This window comes from Lytechinus variegatus, chromosome 1 (genome assembly GCF_018143015.1).
Source record: "Lytechinus variegatus isolate NC3 chromosome 1, Lvar_3.0, whole genome shotgun sequence".
NCBI lineage: Eukaryota > Metazoa > Echinodermata > Echinoidea > Temnopleuroida > Toxopneustidae > Lytechinus > Lytechinus variegatus.
Genome location: NC_054740.1, coordinates 28,723,516 through 28,736,759, shown reverse-complemented (window position 1 = coordinate 28,736,759; position 13,244 = coordinate 28,723,516). Strand labels below are relative to the sequence as shown.

At 34.3% G+C, this 13,244-nt stretch overlaps 1 protein-coding gene across 1 annotated transcript in view; it reads right to left on the bottom strand.

The window, feature by feature from the left end:
• The window catches only part of LOC121410545, a 65,056-nt gene extending 56,084 nt beyond the window's left edge, over positions 1-8,972 (bottom strand). Inside the window, exon 1 of the mRNA XM_041602709.1 lies at positions 8,589-8,972. The gene's annotated coding sequence lies outside the window, so the exon portion shown is untranslated. The remainder of the gene's footprint in view (positions 1-8,588) is intronic.
• Between the last annotated feature and the right edge of the window lie 4,272 nt (positions 8,973-13,244).

Below are 13,244 nucleotides of genomic sequence, written 5' to 3'. Positions count from 1 at the left end.
GTTTGACCGATCTCAAGAAAGGCCACTTCTGGCACCAAATTTAAAGACGTTTCGCGATGCTCAAGGTCATAAAATTAAAACTGATCGCTTTTACAAACACATCTCTATCGATTTTTAAACTTTCCTCCTTAAGCGTAATTTGAAAGACGTTTAATTTTACGACCGGGAAAAAGGACATTGAACAAACGCTTTGTTCGTCATCATTTCCATGTTTTGTAATCACATTTTCAATCATGATCCGTTTAAACTTGGAAAGTGATTAAGAAAGTATTCAAGTCAAAGGAAAAGATATCACATGTAAAGAGTATTGAAATTAACGGTCATGTGGTGGAAGAAAGGAATATTATAGCAGACAACTTTAATGATTACTTTTGCAGGATTGGTCCAAAACTTTCACGGGCAGTGCCACTTTCTCAGCAGACGTACAGAGATTTTATGAAAGAGCGAAATAGTAAAAGTTTATTTTTCTTACCAGTAGTTCGGGAAGAACTGCTTACCATTGTGAAATCTCTTAAAAACGGGAAAAGTCCCGGTTATGATGGGGTTACTGACAACTTAATTAAAGAAATTATCTTAGGAATTATTCAACCCCTACTTCATGTCTTTAATCTATCAATGTCATGTGGGAAAGTTCCTACTGACATGAAAATTGCGAAGGTCGTACCCATTTTTAAGAAAGGGGACCCTCAATATCTGAATAATTACAGACCTATTTCTCTATTGACTGCATTCTCAAAGATTCTTGAGAAAGTGATCTATGTTAGAACTCTGAAATTTTTCAACAAGAGTAATATATTTTCTAAATTTCAGTTTGGCTTTCGCGAGAAACATACCACCACCCATGCCTTGCTACATTTTATTGATAAAGTATCACAATCCATAGACAAAAAGATGCATACAATTGGTATATTTCTTGATTATTCGAAAGCTTTTGACACAGTAGATCATGATATTTTGATTGGCAAGTTATCACATTATGGCATCAGGGGTACAGCATTGGACTGGTTCAAGAGTTCAAGAGTAACAATTTGTCTCGATAAAGGATGCCGAGTCAGGTTTACAGAATGTCACTTGTGGTGTTCCCCAGGGATCCCTCCTTGGTCCGTTATTATTTATTGTGTATATTAATGATTTTCACTATTCCTCTGATATTTTATCGTTCATTTTATTTGCAGATGATTCAAGTTTGTATTATTTCCACAAATATCCTGAGACCCTTTTAAAAACAGTTAATAGTGAACTGAGGAAAGTCACTTTGTGGATTCAAGCAAATAAATTATCTCTAAATTTGCAGAAAACAAATTACATGCTTTTTAGCAACACGATTAGAGAAGTTCCAGGTGATGTTATATTTAATGATGTGTTAATAGATAGAGTAAAGATGACCAAATTTTTGGGGTTGCATATATATAGATGAAAAACTGATTTGGAAAACCCATATAAATCATCTATGTAAGACATTATCAAAAAATTGTGGTGTAATATACAAATTGAAATCCTTTTTCTCTACTGATATTCTTTGTATGATGTATTCAACACTAATTCTCCCGTATCTCAATTACGGTGTTCTTGCATGGGGTAATTCTCTTAAAACCAATCTAGAAAGGGTGTACTTGATTCAGAAAAGAGTTTTAAGAATTGTTTGTAATGCTAACTATTGCTCGCATACTACCCCACTTTTTTATGAGCATAGGATTCTTAAATTACAAGATATCTATGATTTTCAACTTGGTACTCTAATGTATGCATACAATGCCTACATCATGCCACCAGCTCTGGTCACAATGTTCATGAAAAATAGTGACATACATAACTATTATACATGAAATGCTTCTGCATTCCACTTACCAAAGTTACATACAAGTTTTGCTTTTAGGACAGTTGTAAATACAGGACCCAGGTTCTGGAACTCTCTCAATTCAAATATTAAAAAATCGGTAAGCATTCATACTTTTCAGTGTGTACTTAAAGGTTATCTCTTAATTGTTATTTGTGAGTTGCTCTAGGTTAAGACATGCTTTTTTTATACTATGTTATTTTTAAATTTTGGAGCCTATAAAAACTATATACTGGAGAATGTTATGATATATCAATATTTATTTATCTTGTATCTTGTCTAACTGAATTCTTCTGCAGAGGGTCAGCCCATATTTTTTTCCTTTTGTATTATTTTCTTGTGTATCTTTTACCTTTGTCATGTTTTTGTTTTTTTTTTACTTTACTATTAGTATTTTGTATACGATCTTCCTCTTTTTTTTCATGCCATGTTATACTTATTTCTTCTTCCATCATATATCCCTTAATTATATCATATTGTTGTTAGTTTATTAGACTTCATAATTGTACATTCAAGCAATGTGTTTTTTGTCATTGATTAGTTTTAGTTTGTCTTTTTTTTATTTTATTGTTGTTGCTTTTTTAGTTGTTTTGTTTCTTTTGTATTTTTAAGGATATCACATGTACACACTGAATACTATTTAGTCATGTACTTGAATCAAAGGAGACCCTAGCCTTACAAGCCTTGCTTTTTCAGGGGTCCTCCTGAACTCTCAATATGTAATTAGTTATTTGCTGTGTTTCTTTCTTTTTTCTCTACTGTAACAATGATTTATGGTTAATTGATTTTCATTTGTAGAATGTGAAATCACACTTGTAAGATAAAATGTATGTGCAGACAGAAAGACGAATAAAATATCTTATCTTATCTAATTTGGAAACCGACATTGAACACATCCTAAATTACGCATCAATGGCAATGCCATGCCAAACTACTACATGTACATGTATTCCCTCAGTTTTTTATTGCAAATGAAGCATCAAAAGTTTAAAAATAAAATCCAAATTAATTTTGGTGAAATATGATAACATAACACCTGGTATACATCAAGACTATATACATGTACTTCATGATTCCAAAAGAAAAGCAAAGTACACAAAACCATATTTTGAAAGTACATGTACTGTATGAAGGTTCTTGAGATTGTGAGATATGTGGCCATGGTAGCCAAAGGCAACCTATGGTCCATCATTCCCTCCTTGCAAACTGTATGTTTTATAACAGGAATCTTGAGAGTGACTTTTTTCTGCGCAAACTACATGTACATGTAGGTGAGAACCGAAATGGTCTCAAATTATTAAAGCGGCACATCCTCATCTGTGTGCCCCTCGGGCACTCTGCTCTCTGTTCTTTCATACTTTGATAATTAATGTATTTTTTTCACATTTCTAAATATAATTCATATACCTGTCACCAAAACTTGTTAGCATAACATTTCACATCTTTATAGTCATTAAAATGAAATAATTTCACTGAAATGAATGAGCTACAGTTAGTTTACAAGCTATTATTATTTTATTATTTTTTGTTTGGCGTCACCTGTGCCTGGGAGGCAAAAAGCGAACTGAATCACTATGACCCGCAGGTCTCTCCTCCCGATATACATGTAACTGATTAGGGGAATGCAGGTGGACCACTACACCGGGTTTCCCCCTACTCTTATACGAATAGTGCAGTGGGTTCTTAACGTGCAAAGGTGGTGACTCTCCTCTACACGGGGCCTCCATTTAATGTCCTATCCGAGGGACAGAGTGTTTTCCATTGTAACATAGCCTGCATCTATGAAACATGGGAGAGACGTTTACACACAACGCACTGGCTTCAGTCATCAGCCTGAATGGACTCGAACCCGCGATATTTTGTTCGACGGGCAGACGTGTTACCGACTGAGCCAACACCGCTCTCTATCAATTAATCAAGTTTAAAAAATAATTGTCTGAATTTCCTTCTGTTTCCATGTGTGGAAATGTTCACATCACATTGCATGGACTCCTTCAAAAATAAATTAAATATCATGTACTTCAAGCCACCACTCCACACATAGGGTGCTCTTCAAGTTTAAATATCGTGATGTGCCAATCCAGGTACATGTAGTTAGCTGAGTAAACAAGATACAGATGGTACCCTGGTACAATATAGAAACTGCTTTCTATTTATACACATATGGCAAGCCATTGTACGTAACATTAATGAACAGGTATACATTACAAGTACTGCATTTTCAACTTTGAACATGCATGTTGATAAAATGGTGCAATGAATAGTCACGTTTCTTTTGACTTTTGACACAATGTAATCAGCATATTGGTTCAGGTTGATTCAATGTGTGAATCTGATTCCAGTAAAAAGTAAATTTTGAGAACAGTATACTTCAAATTCAAAGCACTGCATGTTGAAATATTATGATTTGGCAGTTCTAAGCTGTAAGGTGACAGGCTCCTGACAGATTGACATGCACAAGTGAAAGCTTCAAGTTACATCATTTCTTGGCTAACAATACATTGCAGTTGGCAATGTCTGAATGTTTTATTATGCAGATGAATGAAAGGTGTGATATCATAATGACCATGAACATATCTCATCAACCTGCTCACTAGCCTAAGTTGGCAAAGGGTAACGGTGCTGTTATTTCCCCAAACACACCTGAATACACAGATTAGACATACGAGGTGTGTCAGCTCTCACACAACAAAATAAGAATAACTTAAAACTCTCCCATTGTCTTGTCAGAGGTTTGACTGCCCTGAAAAAGTAACTATGCACATGAAAATTTGGTTTCATGTAGACCTGCTTAATACATGGATTTGAATGTTGTTTTTGACATGTGCCAACCAAACGTTGTTAGCCTAACCAAATCTCCTTGGCCTAACAGAGCATTAAAAGTAAGCCAAGACACATCTTTCGGATACTAGTTTTAAAGTCAATACATTTATTCAAGTTATTCATTTAAAGGGGAATGCAACCTTTGGAACAAATAGGCTTGTGTAGAAACAGAAAAATCAAAGAATAAGAATAAAGAAAGTTTGAGAAAAATCGGACAAATAATGAGAAAGTTATGAGTATTTGAATATTGCAATCACTAAATGCTATGGAGATCCTCCCATTGGCAATGCGACAAGGATGTGTGATGTCAATGAAGAACAACTTTCCCTTTGGTGGACTATAAAATACCCTCAAAATGTCTCTTTTTACTTTTTCTGATGATGATACAAATTCTTTATCCAAGATGTATTCTTAAAAAATATGTATTATATGCCCTCATGTTGAAAGAACACATGATCTATGGATAGATGTGATAAAAGAGGCAATTCAAGTGAAATATATACTAAAGTAATGGGGAGAGTTGTTCACAAGTGACATCATCTTTGTCGCATTGCCAATTTGCTATCTCCATAGCATTAGTGATCGCAATATTCAAATGCTCATAACTTTCTCATTATTTGTCCGATTTTTCTCAAACCTTTGTTGATCTGTTTCTTTGATTTTTCTGTTTTCACACAAGCTATCTTGTTCCAATGGTTGCATTGTTTTACATTAGGAATCGTGTAGTCACATTACCGATTGCAACAGGTCTCTGTTAGTGCTATTCTGTGCAGTCATTATTGAATGTTTGTGTGAGCTTTGACTGACGTAGCATCAAAAGCCAAAAAGTAGGCTATACTGTGCAGACTGGTAGGCCTATTTTAGTTTACAGACATTTTTACAAACATCTCATAAATTCAATTAACGACTGGTTGTTCTTGACACTCAAATCATTGTTAAACACTGTATGTAAACAGAATTATTAGGTATCATAAAGCTTTTTGTTTCATCTTTATATAAATGTTATGAAAGACTGGCTATCAAAGATCTCTCTTGGCAAGGAGGGAATTCTATAGCGAGGGCCCTGCAGAAATAAAAGCCCTTACCCCAACTTTGTTTTAAGTTTTGGAAATGAGAGAAGACCAGAGTCAAAAGAGCATTCTAGAAGCCGATGTAGGTGTTAATCTGTGTTCTAGCTACACTCATATTTAGTGGTTGTTGCTATTTCTTGGTATCCAATAATTTTTTTTCAAGCCAAGTTAGTGATTTTAAAGCCAAAAGTGGAGGAACATCAATGCACATGTACATGTAATAACAATCTGAAATTAGCAAATCATTGAAAATAAACTCTTTACATATTGTTCAATGTAAATTGTGCAAATAAAGATGGAAACATAAAAACTTGTGCAATTCTTCTTTGCAAGGAGTTTATAAAACACTTTTCAATGGAAATCAGTGGTCAATGGAAGATTTGATATTCAGATTTATTCTAATTTGCGGCACCTACTTTGCATAATTGGTAAAATAGGCATTACATCTGGGACAACTAGATAAAAAACTCATAGAAAATCAAAATAAAACTTAAGAGATTTAGTCATACACTGTAGGTGGGACACATCTTACTTTTGGGGGGAAAAGTGGTGTCATCTACTGGTAATCAAATATGCAAATTAGGTCCTGTCCAAGGATTAAATGTCCCAAATATAACATTTCGACTTCTTGGAGGTTGTTTTTAAAGTTATTTTTCAGAATACAATGTGGTCGCATACTCGCATTTCATAAGTTGGGTATGCAAAAAGGGTGGCATTTGAATAATTTTCCACACGGTGCCATGGATAAATTGTTGTTACATCACAGCATCTTGACCAAATTTATAAAGATCTCATTTTCAAGCTTAATCTATAGGATAAATATATTACTATGAATTAGATCAATACAATATCAACAGGGGTGGCGGAGCCAGTGGATGCGGAGCCGTTGGATGTGGTGAATAATAGAATAAACTTAATTAACAACTTATAATATGACTATTATCCTCACATTGCTGGGTGTTTTAGAGCAGGGAACAACTAAATATTTGACAATTTTGAAAATATGCAGCAATAATAATCCGCTTTTATAGCGATTAATCCATCGGAACGACGTGTCTAAGCGCTTTACAGAAATATCATTACCCCGGTCATCGGATTCAATCAGTCATTCCCGCGTATGTGCACATCCTCCACTCCCTGGGGAGTATTCCAGTCAGTCGCCTGTGAGGCGCACACTGTACTGGACAAGCTACAATGACTTTCACATCCTACTAGGTATCCATTTAGCACCTGGGTCGAGAGTGGCAAAGTGTGGATTTACGCCTTGCCAAAGGACGCCAGACTGCGGTGGGATTCAAGCACATGACCCTTTGTTTACAAGGCGAGAGTCAGAACCAGTACACCATGGCTCCTCCAATGAAATACAGGTGTAAGTCTGCTCTGGGATCCGTTGTAGAAAGAGTTGCAATCAAACGCAACTCTAAAAATCATGCGTAACTTGATTTTCAACCAATCAACAGCGCATATTTTTGGACTTGCGATTGATTTTTTTACTTGCGTTTAAACGCAACTCTTTCTGCAACAGACCCCTGATCTGCAACCTAATCAATTAGTAAGCTGGAGAAATTTAGTTAATTATCTAATTTTTAGTACAAATGTTGTGTATCATTGCAACTAACATTTCTATCCATGATGTTGTCATTTTTCCAAGCATATATACAGTGACAGGTATTTTGGGGCAAAAATGTGAAATTAAATACTATTAATTAATTATGCATACAATAATAGATAATTATTCGATTTTTGGTGCAGATTTAATCATTGGTGTTTTAAGATTATAATTGCAAAATACTAGGGTGATCCAATGTTGCATTAACTTTTGGCATCATTTTTATGTGCAGCAGGTCCAATTTGAGAAAAACACATTTCAAAATTCACATTTACATTGAGGTCTATCTAGCTGTTAATTAGCCATTTTAAGGAAAAATAAAGGTATTTGAAACTTAAAACTTTTTCATTATTTAGAGAATGTTGATAGCTTTAACATATCAAAAAATTAAATTTTTGACAATTTTTACCCTTTTCGCGAAATTGGACCACCTTATGACATGCGACTATATTATTGTGGCATCTCTGGGAAGTTCTAAATTATTGAGATATATGTTATACCACAAAAAGTTTTAGAAATATAGTTTACCTTTCAATTAAAAAAGTTAATCAAAAAATTGTTACCTAAGATGGGAAAAATGTTACGTACGAGACATTTACACACAATTACAATGGAGAGATTTGTATACAAAGTGAATAGAGAAAGACAAATTTCAAGAGTGAGCACTCTACAAAGTGAGTTTTTACCTTTTCTTTAGTTTCTAAAGACTGATTTGTTATAAGTAGATCTACTGATTAATGAAAACAATTGAAGCCCAAAAATGGTGAAAATAGAAAAATATGAAAATTAAAAACAATACTTTTAATTCATGAAAGTTAAAACCATGAAAAACAAGAAGAAAAAAATAGGTTCTAGTTGAAATGGCAACCATAATTTCCTTTTCAGTCAGAATATCAAATATGTCTCAATAGAAAAATAAACTCTTTATTTCCTGATTTTAAATCACTTTCGCTTTTTATTGCGGAAATTGGGGAAATTATGTACAGTCTCTATGGGGACAAAATGTCCCATACGTAAATGTCTAGATCTGTAACGTTAGATCGATTTGCATATTAGGTGGAATTTTGATGAATTTTGACAATATAGTGTTTCACTGCACTGCCAGTGCCATTGCCACTGCACTGTTTGATTTAAAAAATACCGTGTTCGCTATCCACTACATACCATATACACTGCACTAAATCATTACCTTGTAAATTGTTTGAATGATTGGATCTTCCTACTTTCTATTACTTCTAACGTTACTTACAATTACAAGCCTGGCTGGAGTAGAGTCTTGACTGTGGTATGGAGTGCAGTGAAGCCTTGCCTGGCCAGGCCAGGAAGCGGCACCGTGTTTTTTGCACTGTGTAGATCTACCGGTACCGGAGTAGCGTTTTTGCAGAATGCAGTGTCAGATGCGTAAACGAGAATGCGGCGGCTGACTAAATTAAAGTGTTAATACAGTAGAATAGAATTATGAATTTTGTCTGTCTTCCTCAGTTGAGCATACTGAAGTGGAAACACATCCAAATCTCAGTTCTAACCTCCGTGGACTTGAATTTATGTCATCAGTGTTGTGTTATTATGTTCGACGATGCGTTACTTAGCCAACTGTACGTACGATGCCGCGCTGCTCGCATTATGGGCGCGGTGCCGGTGCAGTGCAGTGAGACTAGACCACTGATCTCTCAGTGGACTAGACGTGAGCGGTATACACGTAGCGTCGGTCAAAGACCGAATGACGTTTGGCCGGGGTCCAAACGGGAAATCCACTGCTATTCAAGTTCAAGTTCAAGTTCATTTATTTCTTTCCACAAACCAAAATACAATGCATACATGTACGATATCAATAAGGTTAAAAGAAAAAACACAACAGGAATAAAAGCTTATGGACAATGAGCTAAAAAGATATCGAAAATATGGGAAAGAGGTGGTCTGTATAGAAGCAACGCTTGTTAAGCACAGATCACCTTTGATACAACAACAAAATATGTATGATACAATATAATTAAACGTCTGCATTGAAAAAAAAAAAAGCAGATAAGAAGCAAGAAAAAAAAAAGTATATATACATATATATACAGTAATAACATAAAAAAGAACAACTAACTAGAGTAGGGTAGAGGAAGGTAAGTACACACGATAAAACAGGGGCGGGGGGGGGGTACTAATCCAGTTGTCTGTAGTAAGTATAAATGAATAAATAACAGATCTAGCATTAATACTTAAATATCGCTATGAGGATTTTTTTAGTTAGACACTCAGAATCAAGAGTTGAAGAGGAGTTTAGGCCTACAGAGGTTATATATATAAGTCTAAAATTATACATTATTTACATTACATATATAAATCCAAGAAAAGAAAAAAAAACAGTCTATAAATAATCCATGTACTTGTAGTAGGATATAGAAACAGAAGAAAAGGAAAATAATATCAATAATGCAGCATGACATGTAGCACGAAATGTCACGTTTCAATGTAGGTGTACAATATACAAAATTTTAGTTTATGTTTAAAAACAGATAAGCTGACACACTGCCTGATAGAATTGTCTAGAGAGTTCCAATATTTTGGTCCAGCATATGCAAGTGAATTAATTCTGAGCTGAGTTCTTACTGATGATACATGGTATAAAGCAGCTTGCCTCGTAGAGTATTTGTGTATTTGGTTATTCTTAACAAAAATAGATGCTATAGCCATGGGTACACCACCTTTCTCCAAATGATACATGAGGCATCCGAGATATAGACGATATATATCTTGGACCTTCAGCATTTTGTTTTCGTAAAAAAGCTTATCAGTGTGAGCGCGCATATCAGCCGCCGAGATAATTCTCACTGCTCTCTTCTGAATGAGCAGGATTTTTTCTAAGTAAGATTTGGCTGTGGTTCCCCAGGCAAGCACACCGTAATTTAGGTAGGGCAAAATTAAGGAAGAGTACAATGTGCGAAGTACACTCCTAGCATGCCTAGGGAATATAAACTTCAGCTTGTTAATTACACCAACATTTCTGGAGAGTACTTTACATAAATGGGATGCATGCACCTTCCAAGACAACTTATCATCAATGTAAAGACCTAGAAATTTAATAGATGATACCTTTTCAATATTTACCTGATCAAAGACTACATTAGCGGGCATAACTGTTTTACTGTTACTGAATAACATATATTTCGTTTTCAATAAATTAAGGGACAGTTTATTTGCGTGAATCCATTTCGTCAGCACACCAAGCTCTCTATTAACAACACCTAAAAGAGTTTCTAAGTTTCTGTGAGAACAGAAAACACTTGTGTCATCTGCAAACAACAAAAAAGAAAACATCTCTGAAGATTTAGGAAAATCATTTACATATAAAATAAAAAGCAAGGGACCCAGAAGGGAGCCTTGAGGTACTCCGCATGTGACGGGTCGCATAGATGAAGATGTTTCATTAAGCTGCACAAATTGTTGCCTGTTATTAAGATAGCTTCTAAACCATTCCAGTGCAGTCCCTCTTACCCCATAATAGGAGAGTTTGTGCAACATAATATCATGGTTCACTGTATCAAAAGCTTTGGAATAATCCAAGTATATTCCAATCGTGTGAAGATGTTTATCTAGTGCAGAAGATATTTTATCTAACAGGCATAGAATGGCATGAGAAGTTGTGTGCTTCTCACGAAAACCAAACTGGGAACTTGAGAAAACTTGACAAGACTTCAAAAACTTAATCAATCTAATGTATACAAGTTTTTCCAAGATTTTAGAGAATACAGAGAGTAGAGAAATGGGTCTATAATTACCCATTTCTACAGGGTTTCCTTTTTTATATATAGGCACAACTTTAGCTATTTTCATTTTTGCAGGAACACTTCCATGCACTAAAGACAAGTTGAAAATGTGAGTGAGAGGTATAACTACAAATGAAATTACATCTTTTATCAAGTCATTAGTTACACTACAGGGAAAAAGAAACTTGGCATGATTTTGCGGGATGCGCATTTTCCCGTTAGGCACTTTTTGATCAAAACACGATGCAATCTCGAAGCAATCACGATGCAATCCCGTTATTTTTAGGCCACTTCAAAATGGATAACGGGATTTTCAACCCGCAAGATCGATATTTCAACACGCTATCAACCCGATAGAAAATCCTTAATTCCCGATAGACAGCGGGCCACTGCTAGCGCGCGCATCAAACGCGTCCCCCGATAGAAATCCATGTGCGCAGCTCTTGACCGAGTGACCCAGTTATAGTTATAGTTACGTCTTTGGCTTAAAGGACGAGTAGATTCTCTTTCCAATGTTTATTTACGGTGCTAGCTCCATGATTTATTTTCCAGTGTTTGTTACCAATGACTTCTTCCGTTTAAAGGACGATTAGATAATCCTTTTTTATCTTTCATTTTTATCTTTTCTGTAATTTTATAAAACTTTAATCAGGTACGTATTTCATTCAAACAACGAGTATTTTCATCATTTTCTGTTCATTACGTTTTTTTTTTATTTCATCATGTCTTTTATAAAAGATTCGCTTTCCATCATTTACTGTTCATTGTTGTTGTTTTTAATCAGTAATAATTCGTTCATTTAAAGGACGAGTAGATTTGCTAACCATCATTTTGTGTTCATCAATTCTGTGTTTTTTTTATTTCATCATCACGCTTTCCGCCATTTCCTGTTCATAAATTCTGTATTTCTTATTTTATCAGTTAGTCGTTCATTTAAAGAACGAGTAGATTTGCTTACCATCGTTTTTCTGTTCATTCTTTTTTCCCATTTAATCGGTCACGACTTTCATTCAAGGACGAGTATAATTCAGTTTTGAGTTTTATTATGGAGTTATGAAATAGAGATTGTAACAGAATTAATCGTAGTTATAGAAATTTGAATAAAAACACAACCTTGAGATACGAAATCCATATTAAGAATGGAACAGAGATGACTATATTTGCTAACCATCATTTTTTTGTTCATCAATTCTTTGTTGTTATTTTCATCACTTATGACTTTTCATCAAAGAAGATTTACTTTCCATAATTCCATTATTTTCTGTTCATTAATTTTTTTTTATTATTATTTTATCAGTTACGTCTGCATACGTCGTTCATCTAAAGGACAAGTGAGATTCGTCTCCCATAATTTTCTGTTCGTCAGTTATGTGTATTTTTTTTAATTTCATCACTTATGTCTTTTATTCGAGGAAGATTTGCTTTCCATCATTTTCTGTTCAATGTTTTTTTAATCCGTAATACGTCGTTCATTTAAAGGACGAGAAGATTTACTAACCATCATTTTCTGTTCATCAATTCTGTTTTTTTTTATTTCATCACGTCTTTTGTTAAAAGATTCGCTTTCCGCCATTTTCTGTTCATAAATTCTGTATTTCTTATTTTATCAGTTACGTCGTTCATTTAAAGAGCGAGTAGATTTGCTTGCCGTCATTTTTCTGTTCATTCTCTTTTTTTTTCATTTCATCGGTTACAACGTTCATTTAAAGGACGAGTATTATTCAGTTTTGAGTTTTATTTATGGAGTTATGAAATAGAGATTTAGAATCAAGTTATTGTAACGGAATTAAACATATAGTTATACTTAAATAAAAAAACAACCTTTGAGATACGAAATCCATATTAAGAATGGAACAGAGATGACTATATTTGCTAACCATCATGTTTTTGTTAATCAATTCTGTGTTATTTTCATCACTTACGACTTTAAATCAAAGAAGATTCACTTTCCATAATTCCATTATTTTCTGTTCATTAATTCTGTATTTTTTTATTTTATCAGTTACGTCTGTAATACGTCGTTCATCTAAAGGACAAGTGAGATTCGTCTCCCATAATTTTCTGTTCGTCAATTATGTGTTTTTTTTTATTTCATCACTTTTACGTCTTTTATTCGAGGAAGATTTGCTTTCCATCATTGTTCGTTGTTT